A 20529-nucleotide genomic window follows, 5' to 3' on the forward strand; every position below is an offset into this window, starting at 1 on the left:
AGTGATGTCTTATGCATAGATTTGTCATTTACGCTCCAACTGCATTTTGCATTATTACATTTTAATGATATTTGAAGTTCTTGCATACATATTTGAGTTCACTGATACAAATGAAAAAAGAGAAATAATCAGCATACTTGGTTTATCTGATGCCATAAAAATGTTATATCATAACTTGGGCAATTTCTTGGATAAGATCAAATGCAACATCAGATCCTTATAGAGGGTCCAAGTACAGCTGTCTGTCTGAATGACTCTAAAGTTAGGGTCAACAGCTGAACTTTGCAGTTTGGCCCTGTTTGTACCCCAGATAAAAAACATTTAACTGATTCTACCCCTTAAGCTTTGGAACTCGTGGGTTTGGTTAAAATGAAACTGAGATCTGGGTGGCCCTTGACCCTCATATTTTGTAGAAAGGAACATCTCACGTATTGGCTTTGTTTGAGGATGCTCTGCATGATCTAGAGGGTCTAACCTCCTCCACCCCGTTATCTCCTGCCGATTTACAATCTGTTATAATCTATTAGGAATCTTGAGGCTTGAGGGCAGAATTTTGTGTAGGGATAAAAGATGCTTTCATGTTGATGCTGTGGGATATTTTTTTTTTTTTTTTAATTCTTTCTCTCATTCTCCGTTTCATGAAAATTCATTAATCTGTGACATTTAAAGACTCTGTCTGAGAGGTGTCTGGAGCAGCGGCCGGCTGCATACATCAATAGTTTCTCAGAGTCTGGCACTCTGTCAATATTTGGGGGCCTCAGTAACAGCACTTAAATGCACTGCCTGCCAGCCGTCACGCTCTTAGCATGTCTGTAAGAGTCTGAATGAGCGGATATTAGCACGTCAAGTCCTTTCACAACTGGCAACACTTTAGAGACAAACTGCTTGGTAGGTATCTCTCCTCTTCCCTCCCCTCCTGTTTTCTGGCATGTCTTCTTTGTTTATCTGATGTGATTTATGTATTTACACACAAATATGCATCCTGCAAGGAGGCATCATAAATCCTGAGGCTAGAGGTGGTATTATGGCATAATCTATATAACAATGGAAATGGGCTGAAGCTGGATTTGGACCCAGAACCAGATTAAGCTTGGGTTGACTCCTGGGCCAGTTGAGTCAGGAACAGAGTTTTGTTTGGATTTCACGGTGCCAAAATCTTTAGAGTTTAGTTCCAAATAATGAGAATCTTGGACAAAAAAATTTACAGGAAGTGCTACTGTGGCAGTATTTCAACCAGCTCCAAACCAGAAGTGGAAAACAAGCCATCTCAAGACTTGGGTTGTATTCAAATCAAAACCGTTAGAGCAGGTTCAGAATCCAGACCTTCTGTTCCTCTTCTAATCCTATCCCACTGCATAAATTGGATTCACAGCTGAATATTACTCTAGATTACCCGTGAAACCTCCCTTTTCAGTGGAAAAAAAAAAAATCAGGGAAGCAAAATGCATCTTTTTCTTCTTTCCCCTGGTAGAATAGGAAGCACAGTAAAAGAAATTTGGATTCACAGATGGTTACTGCTGTCCTCGCAGCCCCCCACCCCCTTTTATTTGATTGAAACATTATGGCCAGGCAGCAATCAGTGTCTTTTTTATTGTGCAGTCTTATTTTCTCTTTACCCGTTGTGCTTCACCTCTTGCTTACTATGTTGCTGGATCTATGGCTCTAAAACCACGTTGTCTGGAGAAGTGAATGGCTACAGTGTCTGGAAGTTTAGACTGGCTTTTTAGAGCTGAATTGCGGGCAGAAAGCAGGCCATGAAACTCCGTCTGAATGTTTCCATTTCTAAGTCTCCATAGAATATTCTTTTTTACATCCTGTTTCATGCCGTATGTACTGAAAGGAGATGAAGGCATGGGTGCAGAGTGAGCCCTTCATTAGGAACATTTTCCTGACTGAATTTTGGGAACGAATTCTGAGAAGAATAAATCTGAAGTCAGAAGCTGGATGAAACCGCTTCCGTATTGTTCCTTCTTCAAAGTCCAGTAACACCAGCCGGTGCCCCTCAGCTGTGACCTCCCGCACAGCCTTCGGTGCCAGTTAGAGTCAACAACTTCTTAATCCTTTTCCAATAATGTCCAGAAAGTTGGGGTTTTTTTTTCCCCAATAAACTTCCAACCTTGCCCTGGTAACACCTGCAGAAATCTGGCCTGATAACTGAATAGACAAAATTACTCTGCTAGAGCTACCTTGCAAGAGTAAGTCAGAAACAAAAATAGCTAACTACCTCTTCCCAATCATTTCTCTGCTCTTTTTAGCACTCTCTTATCTTCTGCCTTTATCATAATTTTTCCCGTAATCCAACTACAGCTGCATCTGATCTCCATTTTCCTGTTTGTGTCTCCAGAGCACCTGCAGTTATACAGTATTTTGTCACCTGTTGGAAAAAAAAGGAAAACCCTGCGAAAGTTTATGAACGTCTCCGCAGAGGCAGTGAGTAACAAGGGATGCATTATCCCTGCGTCAGGCCAAGCAGCGAAGGGAGAATAAACAGGCTGAAGGCTTCTGTGAATATCGGAGATGTGTCTGGCTAGATGGCAGCAATGGCCAATAAGTACAGACAATCGACAGGGAGGAGGATTTATTTTGTAATTATAGTCATTGCTCCTTTAGCGTGGCGTGGGGGCACTCATATGTGGAGGGGAATGACCAGCTGCACTTGCTGCCCTTGGGCAGAGCGTGATGGCGTGGGCAGCGCGGTGCGGTCGGTCTGGCTCCGGCGGGCCCGGCGCAGGAGGCTGGGGGTAAGCCGCAGCCGCTGGGGCTCTGGCACGGCACCAGTGTCCCCTAGGGCTGAGCAGCAGCCCCAGGGATGGAGACAGAAAGCTGCGGTGGGACTCCAGGATGCCTGGAGCACCCAGGATCAGGCCTGCGCAGTAGGAATAACCACCCCGTATACGCTTATGGTTGCTCTTTCTCAGCCTGTACTTTGCGCTGCCTTTTACACTCTCAGCGAAGTAACGCACAAGCTTACGGTAACCCACGCACCTTTTGTACGCGGGGAGTACATCGCGAGGCATAATGGGGCACATTTGCAACTCTGTCCCCAGTGTTTTAAAAACGTGACTGACTTTATCGTCAGTGACAGCTGTGTGTGCTTTGAGAAACCTCCCCGCCCCCAGCCCCCAGTGCTGCACAGCGAAGTTGGGGGTTCGTAGTGTCGCGTTCGTTTCTGTGTCTCTTGTGTTGATTCTCTAACAGCTCTAAAGTTGTCTTTTGATTAAGCGAGTCGGCATTGCGAGATGCAAGGGGTCTTCAAAACGGAGGCAGGCAGACCTTCAGCCTCACGGGCTGGTCCCACCTCAGTGCAGACATTGAACTTGTGCTACCAGTGACAGTTGCGTGCCTAAAGCCCCACACAGAGAATTTGGAGGTTGCCTGCAAGGCTTTCCACTAAGCAGCTCTTTAAATCCAGCTACCTTTCCTTCCCTGGAGGGATGAGAGGATTTGTCCCCAAATAACAGTGGCACAAAAGTGCTTAGGGGATCTTGGGTTTCAGGATTCCTTCAGTCCACATCCCTGTTGGTTCTGGTGGCTGTAAAGAAGATGCTTTCTTTGAGCACTGAAATTGATGAAGCAGGAAAAATCCAGACTTGCCGTCCGTTCATATTTAACTCTATTAATAAGTAATTAATTAAAAAAGAAGCTGATGTTCCCATGATGGGCCGCTAAATATATGCAAGTGAAACTATTGGCATTAAAAAGAGATTTGACTGCAGTTGAGCAGTTATTTATATTATACTAAATCATATAGGCCCCAGTTGAGATGAGCAATCTATTGTGTCAAGCTCTGTACAGACACACTGTAGGAGGTGCGTCTAACCCCGACGAGCCCAGAGACAAAAGTGTGGACAGAGAGACAACCTCAAAGACATGAAACAATAACTCACCTTGGTTGCAAAGGCAAGGGCTGAACCGAGAAGGGAACGCAGATCCCCTGCCTCCTTGCTCTTTTTTCGTTGACAGCCAGTCGACTCAGTTCAGCCCTTAGATTTAGATCTGGGTGAAACTGTTGAGTCAAGTGTTTTATTTGCTAAAACCTGCTTGCCTCAGATACGGGTTAGCCAGAACTATACAAAAAATAAATAAACGAGGAAAAAAATCAAAAGAAAAGTTCTGGAAAGAGAAAAGGTTTTGTTTTGATACTTCTAAACAAGGTTCCTGTTTTTGTTTTGAAAGAAAGTAAAATGTAATTTCAATGTATCAAACACAAAGAAAAACCTAGCCCATTTTGTTAAACACCTAGGTGGGTTTTGGTTTTGGTTTTGGGTTTTTTTTTCTTCTCCGTGTTTTCAGTTTGGTCAACTAGCCAAATAAATCAGTTATTTACACAACTGTAATTCTAATTAGAATGTTGGACCCTGGGGACTTGGGCTATATCTTTCAATACAGTACAGATTTATAATACCAAGTACTCTGCCTGGTTCTCCATATACAATAGCGAGCAGTCCAGTGCACCGGGGAGATGAGGGCACTGGGGAAGACCCAGTGCCTTTTAGCTCTTAACATTTTTATTTTCAGTTGTAGTAGTATTTTGGAGGGTATTGCTTACAAGATAAAATTTGCATTTATTTGAGCAACTCACAAATGGGATTCACTGCAAAGCTATCATTAAAGGGAAATAAAGCAGAAGAAGGAACAAAAGATACATTCTTAGCAAAGTCTGACATGTAGACATTTTCAGAGAACCTTGTCGCCACAGGAAAAATGCCATCTTTTCACTCAACACAACCCCCCAAAATCCTGAAAAAAAGACACAGGTAAGTACAGGGGCTGTTCTTACAGTGCTGCGACTCAAACGCTGTTCAACTGTATTGTTGTCTATCTCTAGTGTTCCTACCTTACCAGCAACTTAGTCATTTCTATGTGATCATTCCTATCTTGAAGCTGTTTCCTCTCACTCCAGTTCAAAAGCACAGTGCCCATTTTCTGTGAGTGACTTCTGGGGGGGGCTGCTCTGGCATCAGGTATTCCTGATGTGGTCCTTGCTCATGTAGGTGTTGCCGCTCCTTGGAGGTAGCTGGTAGGGACGGAAGGAGTCACTTTAAGTTTGTCTGTATGTTGCTTTTCCTTTTCTCATTCTAACCTGCTTAGTTCTAACCCTCTAACTAATATCATTGAGTGTTTTCTCAATTTATATATGTCCATGAGAATTAAACCCATGAGCTTATTGAACCCTGTAACCTTGTTAGAGAAGCGCTTACAGGACAGGGTGCGGTGCTTTCTTCCCAGCACCGTCAGTGAAGTATTCCTTCTGCTCCTTTCTTGCAGGAGAGCCCCATGGCCTGAGCTCTGAGAGCCCGAGCACTCCCCCACTCGCTCTGCAGTGCCTCAGCCTGCGGTTTGGTGCTCGTGCCGCTCCCTCCAGGTGATGGTCTCTGCCACGTGCAGGGACGATGCTGCTTGTGGCTCTGCCCCAGCCCCAGTTGCAAGGCTCGGGTGTACATCCCAGATGACCTTGCTGTGATGAAACAGACTTCTTCCTACAAACCCAAGTGGCCTGCTGAGTTAGTGGTGGAGAAAGATGCCTGTAGGATTGCTAGGTCTTGACTGCTGAGTCCTTGAAGATTAGGACCAAGCTTTGCAGTGGAGAACTCTTCAGCATTCACTTCCCTTGACTGAAGAATCGTAACTGTAGAATCACTAATGTCAGCCTTGGTTGGAGAGTCTAGCTGCAGAAGGACAACCAAATAGGGAGCCATGGATAAAATGTAAGAAATAAGACTTGTCCGAGCCCTCTCTGACTCCTAACAGGTACTCTTTGATGAGATTAGCTTTGTGCACATTTTTGGAAATTTCTTTTGACATCTGTGAAGGCTTCATATCACTTTGTCCTTACCTCCAGAAGTCTGGGGCACTGCCAGACAAAGCGAGGGTCTGTTCCAGGCTGTCAGGTTTCTTTCTCCCTTCCATTACCTCACAGCTACCCCATGTAATACTATCTGGTGTTGGCTGCCCTAGGGTTCAAAGTGGAACTGTAGTAGGAAAAAAGGGTAGATAAGATGGGTGGGCCAGAGACTTGACTAGGGGAGCTGAGGGTGCACTGTAGCATGCAGGAGGCACGGGCAAACATTTTTGCTGAGTACATAGGCATGTAGGGAGTAGAGAGGTGCCTTCATTAGTTTTCATTTCTTCTGTTGCATTAGGGCAGTCCTAGTACTCAACCCTAACGCTCAGAATATTCCCATGAGATTACTTGGTGCCTGTGAGACTTGCAGCCCCGAGACGAGAGGTGCAGGCTGCTGCCGCCAGTGCCCTGGTGTAGAAAATTGTGGAGAAGTGAAATTTTTACCTCTGGTGATTGCTGTTTTCTTTGTGTGCTGACTGCTACTGTACCAAGCAAAGGTTTGTCTAGACCAGAGCTCAGGGTTACTTATTATCCTCATAATCCATTTCCTTTTGTCGACAGCAGTGGCTTATGTGGGCAGGTCAGGAGGGAATGCTCACATCACGGGTAACATCTTTTCTATGATCTTCATTAAGCTTTGGACCATTAGCTTAAGATGCGTGATTATTTTGTTTGTTCGAACAGCAAGACAAGCAGAGTCTCCTCTGAGTGTTTCTTTCAAGCAAACCAGCATGACTGAAAACTGGGAGCTTGCCAGAAAACGTTACGTGAAATAGTAGTGGCAGGTTCATCTTAGTGTGGGCGGAGAGAGATCTGTACCCTCGATTTTACTACTTCAGACATGCAGTGTCCATATGCCATAGTTGAGCTGGTTTTTGGATGGAGTTTGAAGGCTACTACTTGACGTACTTTGTGCAAACACTGTGTGAGTGCTGTAGATATATGGTCTTACGGATGTGAGTATCAGCTGTTGTTGCAGTCCCAACACACAGCATCAATATTCAGTATGCTATAGATGGTCCCGTTTTTCTCCTTTATTTTTAGTGTTAGTAGACCGAGCCAAATACTAAAAGGGGGGTGGGGAGTGGGTCACGTGATTAAATTAATACCATTAATTATTTAGAAACAATCAAAGGAAATACAAGACATCTGGCTTTAAGCCCAAACAACTCATGGCACTGCTGTTGCCTTGTAACCTCATCAGCTCTTAGTCCAGTCATCTCTCTTCTTTCATTATGGACACAGGAGATGCTCCCCCCCTCCCCCCTCCCCCTCCCTCCCCCTCAGCTTCTTTCCTGCCTTATTTCTGGCAACTTGGAACACAGATCATAAGACTGGACTACGGAGTTGTCTGGTTTTGTGTGTATAAACTCTGATTAGTTCTGTGATGAAAAGGCACCCCCCCTCCCTGCCCCCCCATCCCCACGGTATACAATAGCGTTTGATTAGCAGTGCACCGCAGCCATGAGTTGCGTTTTTCTCTTCATCCATGTGTTGGGAACTAGCTGCTGTAGGAGGGAAAGACACTGCTGTTCCTGCGGTGCTGAAAGTCATTAAACACGTGTGTTACAGCGGGCTGCATGCAACGTGCAGCAAGAGACGGTTCCTGCCCTGACGTGTGGGCAGCCGACCTAGGCAGGAAGGCTGGAGGAGAAATAGCATCGCGGAGCGTGGAAGCGCTTTGCCCGTGATTGTGCAAGAGGGCTGTGGCAGACCCGGTCCGCTGACCCTGGCTCTAACCTTCCCCTGGCTGAGGCCAGTGGTCCGATCCTTTGTAGCCGTGGCCAGGTATTTTCCATTGGAATGATGTTTTATGGTGGAAACTCTTCTTTTTGAAATAAAGATTTTCCTTGGGCATAAATTTTACCCAAGAGAAGTCAAAACAATTATTTCCCAACTGCTGATTCTGGAAGGCTCTTTACTCCCCGCACACACACACCGCACCCCCACCCCCCATCCCTTCTTTTTCTAGCTAGTTGATGGAAAAATTCCGTTTTGGTTACCCGAGAAGTGCATTTTTGTGGAAACACCTTCTCATGTGGACAAAAGACCCACTTGGCTGCTCTTTTTATTCCATCTCAGGAATGGGACATTTGGGGGCCCCTTCCCCTCCAAGTGCTTACATTTTCATGATAAGGTAGTTCCATTTTCTCTTCAGCTCAGTCTTTGTTAGTATAGATGATTTAATACAACCTAATCATGCAGTTCTCATCATCTGTAGGTAAATTGGTATATATATACAACTTTCTGAAATGTTTTTACATTTATTGGGGCTAAACAAAGTTTCTCGGTGATGATTAGAATTGCACTTTTCTGTGCACTGGTGAATGTGGACCCATTTTGATTACTAGCAGATGTATTGAAGTCATTCTCATTACGTCTACGTCAGTGGAGAGGCACAGACTTTCATTTTCTTCCTTTAATCCGAAAAGTGTAGTTTTGCTGGCTATTCTCTTAATGGTTGCTGAGAGTTTCTTTGAAGAACTCTTATTTTATGGAAAAGCATTGAGGTTTCTGCACAGTAGGGATCTCTGGACAGTCTTTACCTACTCTTGACTACTGTTTTGAAGATGCCCATCCCCAATTATCTGTGAAAAAGTATTGAAATACGCTTCCTTAGTTCTGAAGAGCTTACTTTATAGACTGCTGCTCTCTATTATTTGTAGTATTCCATAGCCTATACTTGTCCTCAGAGAATGATGGCATCAGTTGAACATATTGGGTGTGATTTTTCAAAGTATGCAGTTATCCACATTTGGTTCCCAGTGCATTTGATGTGTGTTAACACTACCTTCAACAAAGGCAGAGTTAGGCCCATGCAGAAGGCTTTAAAAACAAAAAAATGAAGCCCGCCTCTTGCACCCTGGGCTATTTGCAGGCAAGAACATATGTTCTGAGTGCTTCTGCTGCTTTGCAGGGTGTTTGTTGGAGGGGCTTTGGCTGCTCTCTGAGTAATGGTGTAGTTCATTTTGATGCTATGATAGGTTTGTTTCTTTTGTCTCTCTAAATGTATCATATGTTTTCAAAGTATTGTATTTCTTGGAACTAAAGTTAAACAAAACCTCTCGATATCCAATAAACTAAAAAACCCTCTTAGATTAAGCTGTTCCAAGGTTTTGTTTTACTTGCCTCCTTATACTGAAGCCAGCACTTCTTATTTTGTTGTCCTCAGATGTAGTCATTATATACAGTTTGTTGTTTATGTAAAACTTATATTTTTCTTTTCCTTTCTCTCCTCTCCCTTTACTTTGCCTTTCCCTAACATCTACGTCGCGTGTTGATGGCAAGAGCAGCAGTGGTTGGCAGTTTTCCTCAACTTTGCAAGAGAGAGAGAGATTTGGTTGGAATGAAACCTTGCTCTCCGTACAGCCTGCTTGAGATGCAGCATTGAAAGGTATAATCTCATTTTCTGTCTTGAAACCAAAGCTGAAAACCACAAACAGGTAGAAATCTTGGTGCCAAACCACCTGTTGATTCATAGCCGAAAAGCCCTTGGCAATACATTTCTCACTGTATCCAGCTGGAGCGGCTGCATGGCCGATACCCACAGTATCTGCCTGTACCTGCATGTTTGGTAAAGAGGCTAATTATTTTGAGAAGTTTTGGATTGACATTTAGGTAGAGTAGGGCAAATAACTTTCTGATCCTAGCCTTGCTTTTTGCCTAGAGTAGCACTCATCACTCATATAACTTGGTTCAGCATTGAAAATACCAATCCTGAAGTCCCATGCTGTGCATTATAGAGCAAAATGAGATTTGTTGAAACAGCTGTGTGCGGAGAGGCCGTATCTGCAATAGCATAATATCCTGGAGGTCAGAATTGAGGTGGACGGATAAAACCGTGAAGATAAAAGTTGCAAAACACCCCACTAGTACATCAATACTTAATCTTTTGAGAGTATTACAATTCAGAAAAATCACTTGAAATCAAGTTAAAATGCTGTTCTTGAACTGCTAAACATATGCTTCCTGTGACATGTGCATTACAGAAACAGCCACCGTGTGCTAATATGGCATTAAAATTTTGGACTCCACCCACAATAATTAATAACATTCTTGAAATAAGAGTGATGTAGGATGCTGACACATTTAAGTCCATATGTTCTTGGACATGTGTCCTCCGGTGCATGAGAGAACTAGAAATCCCAGTTATTTTTCTTATTTCCTGTAAAGCCACGCTGGGAAAGGAGGAGAGCGTAAGTGATGGCAGGCTGGCCGGCTTTGGCCCATGGGTAGCTGTACAGTAGAGCCATATTTTGTATTTTTACATGCCCTTATCTGTTCTTTCCTGTTAGTGGTACTAGTTGACTTCCACGGACTTGCATGAGCATAATTCAGAACAGATTTGGGCCACGCTATTGATGTTTGTGCGGACTGCTTCATGTTTGTGAAACAATGATTTCCTGTGGATCTGTAGCATTGTCCAGTGTTGTACAGTGCTTTCATATGTACATATGACTGGTTAAAATGCAAAAAGTGTTTTGAAACAACATGACAAGGAACAGTAAAAGCTGCACAGTAACTGAGCTATACTTGGCTGCCCATATAATGTCCAATTAATGTGGTTACTGCACTCTGAAGCCTTTCCAAGGCTGAATAAGACATGCTGTGGCCTGGTAAAAGACACAATTTTTTCCCAAATCTTCTAAAGATTTCCATTACAGATGCTACAATGACATGAGGACGCTGTAATCTGTATCTTTAGTAGCAGTAACAATGTGTGAAGTATATCCCCAAAATCTGAAGGTGTGAATTCTAAGCCATCAGCGAGCTGTGTGTGAGAATTCCATACAGTAAAACCTAATTCTGTGCTGAAGAGGAACACTGTGAACTCCCAGCATAAAATAAAAGATGTTCTGCTCTCTACTGCACTTTCTTGAGCCAAACTTGGGAACTAAAAGCCAAGCGAGGTTCTTTCATCACCAGTCATAAAGATGCTGTAAGTCAGATTGTCCCCTCAGGCTATATTTTGACAATGTAGTAAATTGAGCTTTGGGAACTTTCTACCAGACCGAGAACTCTGTCACCTCAAAATGCAAAGCATGGATCCATTATAAATTCATTCTTCTGATGCAGTTTTTAAAATATATTTTGATGTGTTGACTTTTACCAGCAAGTTCCATGCCTTATCTGTTATCTTTTGTTCCGTGCTGCTAACATTAACATATATAAGGGCTGGCAGAAATACGATCTCATGCCCTCACATGATCCAGAAGAAATTTTTACTGTGGAGTAACCCATTAGTGCAGTCTGTTAATGTCGTTAATAATCAAGCGCCATCAACTCCGTTACTCCCCTGCATCTTGTTGTCTTCCTGTTCTCCCCTTTGTACTCAAGTCTACACTGGAAGGTGGCAGAGGCATCAGGATGAGCAGAATTTGATCTGTGTTCCGAATGGGATCAGAAAATGTGTTGGATTTTGTACATGTGTATCAACACTTCCAATTTGGTGAGCTGTGTTGAGAAGAGTGGAAAAAAGCTAAGTCTTCTTTCTTGCACGAAAAAAAGCCGGAGTGGTACAGGAAAAGTACATGGGCAAATTCCTTTTTGCCTGAACTCTAGAGAAGCTCATGAACAGGCAAAGCTGCAGAGTTTTGATCTGAGGACGAGTTTGGCCAGTATTAAAATTTCTCTAAAATTCTTATTGTTTTCTTCTGCCCTCCTCCCCTTTGCTTTTCTGTGTTGCGTGATGGATGTATCATGCCCAGATTTTGCAATTGTAGCTTTGTGTTTAAAAGCCACATAGACACAATGAATGTCTTACTAAATTACATTTCAGAATTCTTCCAGGGAGTTTGTATTTTGGAAGGACAGAGCTACTTGCAAAATCTTCAATTTCAGAAAAGTTGTGCATTTGAATCTATGTGTTTTCCATGATTTTGGTGGGCCAAGATGATTCTCAATCTGATGATCTTGGTCTCCTGGAAAGAATAGAGGAAGAGGAGGGAAGAACTTCACAGTGAGGTTGCTGATACTGCTATGTTTAAAGCCTATTGTTTCCTGGAGGTTTGCAAAGTTTTCTATTTGTTTTCCTTCTCTCTCTGACCTAATTAATTTTACGGGATATCCCCAAGGACATAATTTATATGACAAATGAATTACATTAAAAGTTGCTGTCATGGTAAGAACCCCCTTGTTTATGGTAAATTTAATATCTTTCTCTGTGTTTTTCATTCTATAAATAGTGATCTACCAGTGAATAGTTCGGTGTGTTTTATTTTCCAGAAAATTTTGGGTGCATAGTGACTTATTGTCATTATTAAAAATACTAAAAAATATAAATGAGAAAGGAGAAACATTATTGTAATTTAGCTGTGGTTAGCAAAAAGCTTCTGAATGGTGCTAGCTGAGACGTAGGGCTCTTTCTGTTGACTTTTTCTTCTTCAAAAACAGATTTATGTAGAAAAGGGTCAAATAATAACTAATATACAAGTCTGCTCACCAGTTCTCAGCTTACTGTAAAATAAAAACATTAGCCCTCCAGACGGGAGCTGTAGGAAGGAAAAGCACGTACCATTTCATTGCTGCGTTCAGGACTGTCCCATCTGCAGCCTTCATGTTAGTGAAGCTGTTTAACCCCTTGAAGCCCACGGATCTTTGTCCTGTATTTTCATGCAGCCTTTTTTTTTTTTGTATCCCTGCAACCTACTGTCTCCAGGAAGGTAATACACACATTCAAACGTTTACCCTCGGCTTCCAAGGCTGCACACACTTTCCTGAAGGATTAAAGAGCCACGAAGGATAATTGCTGCTCCTGGTAAAAGCAGTAGGCGTTTTGTTAATAACAAAAGCAGGAGCAAGCTCACTGTAATTTTGGGCCAAAATACAAGTTTGGAATTTATTTGGATTCCAAAATTTTCCAGTAGCATTGCAGCTAGGTGCTTACTCCTGAGGTTGAATAGTGACACTGAGTTTCCTTTTCCAGAGAGTGAAATGCAGAAAGTTGCTTAAATGAGGACAAAGCAAAGTACATGCTTCTTTAACGATTTTTGTTTTGACTGGATGGAATAATCCAAGGAAGGGAACTTCTTTTGTAAAAACTTACTAAATGGAGGAAAACATCCCAGCATTAGTTCAGCAGAATATCCCAGCCAGTGCTTCAAGTTAAGCTTGTGCTGCAGCGCTGTGCTGACGTGGAGCGCCTGTGCCCTGGCAGCGGCTTTTTGCCCCGTCGGTGGCCAGGTCCCAGCGGCTCTCCCACACCCTGAGCTGCATTTGGGGAGGATCTTTCCTTGACTGCCAGGAGCTGCCGAGCTGGTAAATTCGCCTCAGGGGATGATAGCAGGGAAAGGGTGTTGTGCAGCGAACTTATTTTGAAGCACTAGATGCACTTTTTTTAGTTTTCTATTTCCATCCTGTGTTCCCGGCTTTTCTAAAGGACTCCTAAGTAATTTCAAAATTAAATCACTTCACTAGCAGTTCTGTGGCCCTCATAAATATGATGAAGCCTGACTCTCTGTCACTTTTTCTTGAGGTGCTTAACAGTCTTACGGCATTTAAAAAAAATCTTCCGTCTACGTCAAGACAGCATATTTCTTTAGTTAAAGATTAAGGTTCAGAAGCAAATATAAAATAGTTATTTATGTTAGGTCTGCACTAACTCTGACTTTTTTTTTTTTTTTTTTTTTGAGATGGTATATTATTTTCCTTTCTTTAGAGGGATTATAGAGAACACGGTGCTGTCCCACAGTCCCCAGCTTCAATTTTAAAATGGATCAAGTTCAGGTTCTGACATACTTGGCAGAGTACCATCGTTTTTTCTACCCCTCCCTCAATCTGGGCCATAATTGCGGATATCCTGTGGACCGCAGCCCAGAGACTGCCAGTCCTGGGAGCATACGGAAGGGAAGAGATGATGGTAATAGCTTTGTAGCTTGACCTGACATTTGCATTGTTTCTCAGTCGCTAAGTGTGATGAGGAGAGCAGAGGGTTTGGCATGAACTGTAAGAAACTGGTCATGATTTGCAGAGGCAATCTCCCCTACCTGACTCAGATGTTATTACGAGGTGCTGTTTGCACTTAAAGAAAAAATAAGACAAACAAGGGGTATTTGGACTAAGGAGAAAGCAAGCAAATAGATAGAGAGTCATACACTAGGTAATTCCACTGCTTACAGTGAAGTTGCACTGGGGATAGATATTAACCCCATAAAATCCCTGGGTCACAGACAGCCTTATGACAGACCCTGATAGCTTTGTGGAGACAGATTATGTCAAGCCCTCAAATTTGGAAATGTAGCAATTCCTCTGTAGTAAGATTGCAAATGAACACCCATTCGGAGATTGCCAACATTATCACAGTTTGTCAGGGTGATCTCACAGCCCACAAAGCGCCGTAAGAGATTGCTTTACAAGTTCTGAAAGATTAGAGCGTTGAAGTATGTGACACCGGAATGAAGCTTTGATGCCTGGCTTTGTCAGTCAGCCAGACAAATAAATAATATCCAGTGTTTTTATTAGTGTAAAGTCTAACAGGTAATGGAAATGTATAGAGAAACGCTTTCTTGTCACCTCTACGTGCAGCACCGAAATGTAGGCTAAACGAAAATGGGATGTGTTAATGTCAAATCCTTCGAACAGGCAGTTGTATACCTGCATGGGTCAGTAACTGCAGTGCAGCACTTACTGCTATTTCAGCAGGTAGTAGTTTAAAGCATTAGCATTATTGCACAGCTAAATGAAACAGCAAAAATAATTTGGCGGTCTCGGGTTTCGGTCATCTAGTGAAGCGTGAAAACATGTATTCTAGTAAATTAAGGATAGAGTTTTGGCCAGGAAGGAGCAAAGGGCCTGGACTGTAGAAAGCAAGGGTCCCTCTCTTGGCTTGGGAGAGCGAGCAGTGCAGGTGTGCAGTTAGGAGGTGGCATGGAAGTGAAGAGTAGAAGATCCAGCATTTCTTCCCTAGCAGGAGCTGTGGAAAAGCTTTTGGGTAATATGCTGTGCTCAGAGTTTTGTTACGAGTTTCAGGTACTTAGAAACTTAAGAGATCGATGTAGGACTAATCTGTAAGCATGAAATGAGTGTTTCTGTAATACCTGAACTTTCCAGGGTACCTTTTTCTGCATTCCTTTGGCGTTCATCCCAAATTTCCACGAAGGATACGTGATCTGAAAAACATTTGTGGAGCCTCAAATGAGAGCCATTCGCACTGGTAAAGAGTTCCAAAGAAGGCAAATTTGTCAGTCTTTGTGCTTTGATACAAAATACTGGTCTATTTTTATATATACCAGAGTTCCACCAAAGGTTTACCATGGTTCTGATTTATGTCCATTTTCAGCCTTTAAACTTTGTGGAATCGAAGATCTCAAATGCACATTTGTTGCATGCCTTATTTCTTACAGAGCCATGAAGTTGTAGAAATGTAGGATCAGCTGCAAATTTCTGCATCTCTGATCCGTCTGTAGTGAGAAAACCATCATCTGCAGTTCTCTCCTGCCTTGACACCAAATCATAATTTGTCCTTGACCTTGGAGAGCTTTTGCCCCTATTTCTCCATCCTTATGAGCAGCAGGGTACTTACGGGTACCCAAGCATTAGTTAATGATTGCTTATGCAAACCTGGAGAAGCTTGGATAAAAGACCCTGTGTAAGGGCATAGAATTATTATGACTATTATTAACTGAATGCCTAAACCTAGACAATGTATTTGCACATGTAAGTAATTATGATGCACTTCAAGGCATTCTGTTTGTAATGCTTTGTAATGCTTTGCTCTCCATTTCCTACAAATCAAATTACTGAGGGATAGATTTGATTTCCACATCATTTTGAAAATATTTTCTTTTTCTTTTTTTAATTTCCTTTGTATTAATTTTTTTCAAAGTTCAAAACACAACCAACTGTGACTAAATGCATAAAACCAAACAAAAACCCCCTAAAGTATAACAAAATTAAAGACAGCCTAAGATGATATGCAGCAAACAATGTAAATCATACCTAACAAACATGGTTGTAATAATATACCTTATCCATGTCTGATCCACTAATAACAAATACTTATTCAGAGAACAAATAACTCATTCTTCTTCTTAGTGAGAGAGAGAGGCAAGCCCCAAATTCAAATTATATCTTACAGTCTAAACAAATATGAAAAACCTGCCAAATCTTCTTATAGAAATCCCAACAATCTTGTATTTTCTTTGTATCTTTTGGGAATAATGAGATTGGAAGGAGGGGGGTGGGGTGGGTGCAAAAGGCCACTTTTTACTGGGAATGTGAGGTCTGATCCTGTAGCTTTTCCCTGAGAAGTCCTTGCTGCCTTCTGTTGAAAGGTTTCTGTTGCAGATACCGGATTCAGACCAAAACCTGAAGCCATAGTCAGGGGTTGTTTTTAATAATTAGGGATTTTTTTCCCTCTTCCTCATGAGAAGTGTTTTCAGAAGTGTAGAGCTGACAAATTACAAGTGATACCTCCTCTGTTCAGTTTATAAAGATTGCTACAAGAATGAAGACTGTTACTAGAAATTAATGAACGCTTTCCTCTCTGCGTCATGTCAAAATAGGTTTTTCCCATCTTCCCGTTTCCTTTCTGGTTACAGAAATGATTACTGTTTGCTGAACAGGTTAGCATCATCCTCCCCGTCCTACACTGCGAGCGTATTGGCATCTCCCCCCGGCCCCTGCACCCTTCCCTGGGCTCAGTGTTCTGGGCCGTGAGTTGCCATCGCTGTGGTAGTTGGCACAAGTCCTTCCCAGCCGGGGGAAAAGGCAGCTGTTGGGGTATCTGGCAAGCCGTGGTACACCTCACGTGCCACACGGCGCTTATTTGTTGTTGGTGTCCAGGTCCCAGCTCAGCTGGCAGGGATGCCAGCCTTGCTGCTGGCCCCTGTCAGTGTGAGCACGGTTCTGGCCTCCTTACCTGCTGATGGGAACTCATGGCTAATGATGTTTAAAGAAATTTTGAGAAATATTTGCTTTTTCTTATTTTAAGAGGCTTTGGAGTAGAAAACATCGGTCTGTCTTGTGTCTTTCTGTCGTCCCTGTTGCACGTTGTGCTCATCAATCCTCCCCTGTGGGCTGTGGTCACTGGGGTGAGGGGGTCTCAGTTCTCTGCCGGTCTACGCTGGTGACACCGCTGCCGTTGCAGGGGATCTGTGCTGGGAGGCGTAGCAGGGTGCCTCTGTCTTTTGATTTTACCTTGAGGCCTCTTGTCATTTGGCAGCCCCCTCACCTCCTTGCCTGCTCCTCTCCCACTGCCCCCACACATCCCCTTAGGTGCTGTCCAACCCAAAATGCCCCCGTGCCACCCCTCCGAGTGGTGGTCCTGCCATGCCTGTGTGGCAGGAGGTGCCACAGGGTGCAGCCGGCAGCAGGGATGGAGGAGGACCCTTGGCCAAAGACCACCGCGTGTGTGCGTGTAGGACGGACAGCAGTGGTGTGCTCGCGCTGAGTCGTACTGCTGCTGCTGGCTGGTGGCTCCGTGCCCTTTCCCCAGCCTTACACCCTGTCCGTCACAGCCGCTTAGGATATAGACACCAGAGAAAGGAGCAAGCAGCCCAGCAATGATCGATGCCGGAATGACCCAAGTGGTTGATTTGTGTTGGAAACTTTAGGGGGGTTTCTCATATATTCTCAATATCTGTATAAATGTCTTAATCATTTTGGAATCCACTGTTCTCCTTGCCTAGCCTGGGAGCTTATGGTAATGAATTTTGCAATTTCCAGGGATGCTTCTTGTCACTACTATTACTTGAAGTTTAAAAAGCACCATTAGCTGAGTCCAGATTGCTTCTTGCACAGAGCCACAGTCTAGTACATACAGGTAGCATGTACGTAACGATGACAAATGGGAGATGGGTAGGGTCACTGGAGTGATGTAAGGTAAGGAAGCATTTTGTGAGCTTCTCATGTTGTATTTTGCATCATGAACTTCAGTTTAAATTCTGTCTACAGCGATTTGCATTTAAAACCAAAGTCACAGGAATTTCTCAACATCATAGCTGAGAAACATGCCTTAAAAATGTGAGGCAAGCATAGCTGATACAGTATCGTGTCCCATTGTATAAGATCCTAGATTACTGTCACTTAAATCTGTTATTTTGTTGAGGAACCCCTGATTCCACCAACATGATTTCCAGCAAAAATGTTTTCTTCCTAGGCTAAAAAAATGATCCTTATTAGCTGGAATGTAAAATGCAAAAGAGAAATGGCTGTACCAGCTGCAGAAATGGAGGTCCCAGCTTCAGATACACAGCAGTGGACAAACAGCCTTCACTGCTTTCTTAGTACCAGGGGAAAAAAAATAATGCACTTTGTGTGTATTCTCATTCAGATTCTTATTAAATATCAGATACCAGGACTTTTTTCCTATGCAACTGTATGAAATCCTGACAGGAAAGATGGATTTGGGAAAAGGTAATAGTGTTTATAGAACGTGTTCTGAGGGGCTATGGAGGGCAAATTGACTTCTGTGGTAGATGGACTTAGGAAGAAAATGGGGTAAAAGGATAAAAAAATGAGAAATTGATGTGTAGGCAGAAATTCAGTGGTCAGAAATAGATTAGAATTTATCTTGTATATTCTTTCTTTTCATAGCAAAGTCATCTGCTTTAGGAAGCAATGTCCTAGGTATTTAACCTGTAGTGTTTTCATAAGAATGCATTTCCATTTCCAAAGAGACAAAGTGCCTGGAACTTCGTTTAGGGAATGGAGGGAATATGTATCAGTTACATCGGAGTTGTATTATTCTTTGTATTGAAATGAAAATTAAATTTGTGATACTGGTGTCATTCTTTGATTAAGAGACCCGAAGCTTATAGAATTAAGCCTATAGTGCCTGTTACTTAGTTGGGCTCTGCTTTAGTCAAGTTGGCCAAAACCTCAGAGAAAAATAGGCTTCTGAATGTAACCTTTTAACCTCTTGTTTCTAGCATTGCAGCACATCACTGCACTGCCTTGTAGCACAAGAAGTGAGTTTCATGCTCAAAGTATAGGTCAGGACTTGAACTGGTGATGTGCTGGCCCAGAGCTGCACCGTGACACTTCCAGTTAATCTTCTCAGATCAGGATAGCAATTTACATGTCTCTGTTCAGATCTAGTATCTTCTCTTGGTTTTGCATATTTCTCAACTTGTCCATGGTTATAGTTGTGTAAATGGTCTTGGATTTTAGCCTTTTTGGAGCTTCCCTTTGTAAGTTCCATTCATTTAGTTGGGGTGGAGGTGGTGTCTCTGCTGGAGCTTTGTGCGGTTTTTCATTTGCATCTGCTTTTTGAATTCTCACAGGGAAGAGGTTGCATGCATGAAATTTGTTTAAGGAGGCTGCATTCATTTCCAGTAGGCATGTCTCCTGCTGTACTGCGGTAACACGGACCAGTTAAGGTTTGCATTTGTTCTGCAAGCATTTAGTTCTGTAACTCCTGGTGGCAGGACACCAGTGGTAGAGTTCACGTAAGTAGGAAGGGTTTCCTTATGTGTTGGAGGACTGAGGCGAGGCCTTAAGATACAAGACCTCCTTTGCAGCACAGCCCAAATAGCGTGTTGTCCCCAGAGGGTGGCAATAGCAGATGTTTGTGAATGGCAAGACCAAGCCTGCAGTATGATCAGGAAAATAATTCTCAGCAGAAATTTCACTTCATTGTGCTGAAGGGAAGTGAAGCACCATTTATTGATACGACTGAAGAGTTTTACGCTCCATTGTGTTATGGATAGAGAAGAATAGTAAAACAGCGTCGACTTAGCATGTTATCAGTGCAGCCGCCAATTACAGGGAATTCACTCATGCACGATGCCTTCACACCAGGGAAGGTAAACTTCTGCAATACCTAGCCTAGTCATCAAACTCTCTGCATGCACATCTAATCTGTGCAACCGTTTCCTGGGTTATGGTCTGGTATGAATATGGGTATACATCACTGCTTCCCATAATCTTGCCAGTGGACAGCCAGAATAGATATAAAATCTTGGGAAGGCATAAAAACAAACATGCAGATGTTCTCCATCTCTCTCTCTCTGTGCAGTCACCATGTATCAAAAAACACGGATATGGTGATACCTCGTACGTCAGGGGAAAAAACCAGACTACACCCCATGCAGCCATCACACCTTGAAAATAGACATAAAATCTTAAGTCAATATGAATACACAGCTCATAACAGCCCAATAGGATAGATCACACCACAGCCAGGTACATCTGTTCTCAGCACTAACCATTATCATTAGCTTAAAACACTTAAAATCACCGAGCTTCCTCAGGTCTGGGGACAGATTATACCAAGAAGAATCTGGTAAATAGATTTAGCGATGTAGCAAGCAGGGAACTTGACTACATTAAAACGATACGTTTTGCATCTCAAAGGCTGTAGGCTGTTTTCAGAGGAACAGTCCGAATGAAGAATGACACTAACACTGGATAGCAATTCCTTTATCACTGTTTAAATACAGAGCTTGAAACCCTTGGACAAAAAATTATGCCAAACTGGAAAACAATTTGTGCGAAACCTGGCCTGCCTTGTGCAGCAAGCCATCCGCCATCCCATAGCGTGTGTTCTTGTCAGACCTCTGCATAGGATGCAAAGACCTAACTGTGACTGGGCTTTGGACTGTGTGGCTGACAGAGAGAATCAAATCTCTCTTATTGTAGGAAAAGAAAGAGGGAAACAGAAGAAATAGCACGTTTCTCCTTGCCTCTCAGTCTTCCCAGTCTGGTATCTGAGTGCTCTGAAGTTCGAGATATGGGTTCCTGCA

The 20529-nt window shown here is 42.9% G+C and overlaps 1 protein-coding gene across 1 annotated transcript in view; it reads left to right on the top strand.

Moving 5' to 3' along the window:
• Positions 1-20529, top strand: part of ZBTB20 (zinc finger and BTB domain containing 20) — a 518279-nt gene that overhangs the window by 315695 nt on the left and 182055 nt on the right. The window contains exon 6 of the mRNA XM_080393607.1: positions 9139-9239. The gene's annotated coding sequence lies outside the window, so the exon portion shown is untranslated. The remainder of the gene's footprint in view (positions 1-9138; positions 9240-20529) is intronic.

Source organism: Falco punctatus (genome assembly GCF_963210335.1).
Source record: "Falco punctatus genome assembly, chromosome: 6".
Taxonomy (NCBI): Eukaryota; Metazoa; Chordata; class Aves; order Falconiformes; family Falconidae; genus Falco; species Falco punctatus.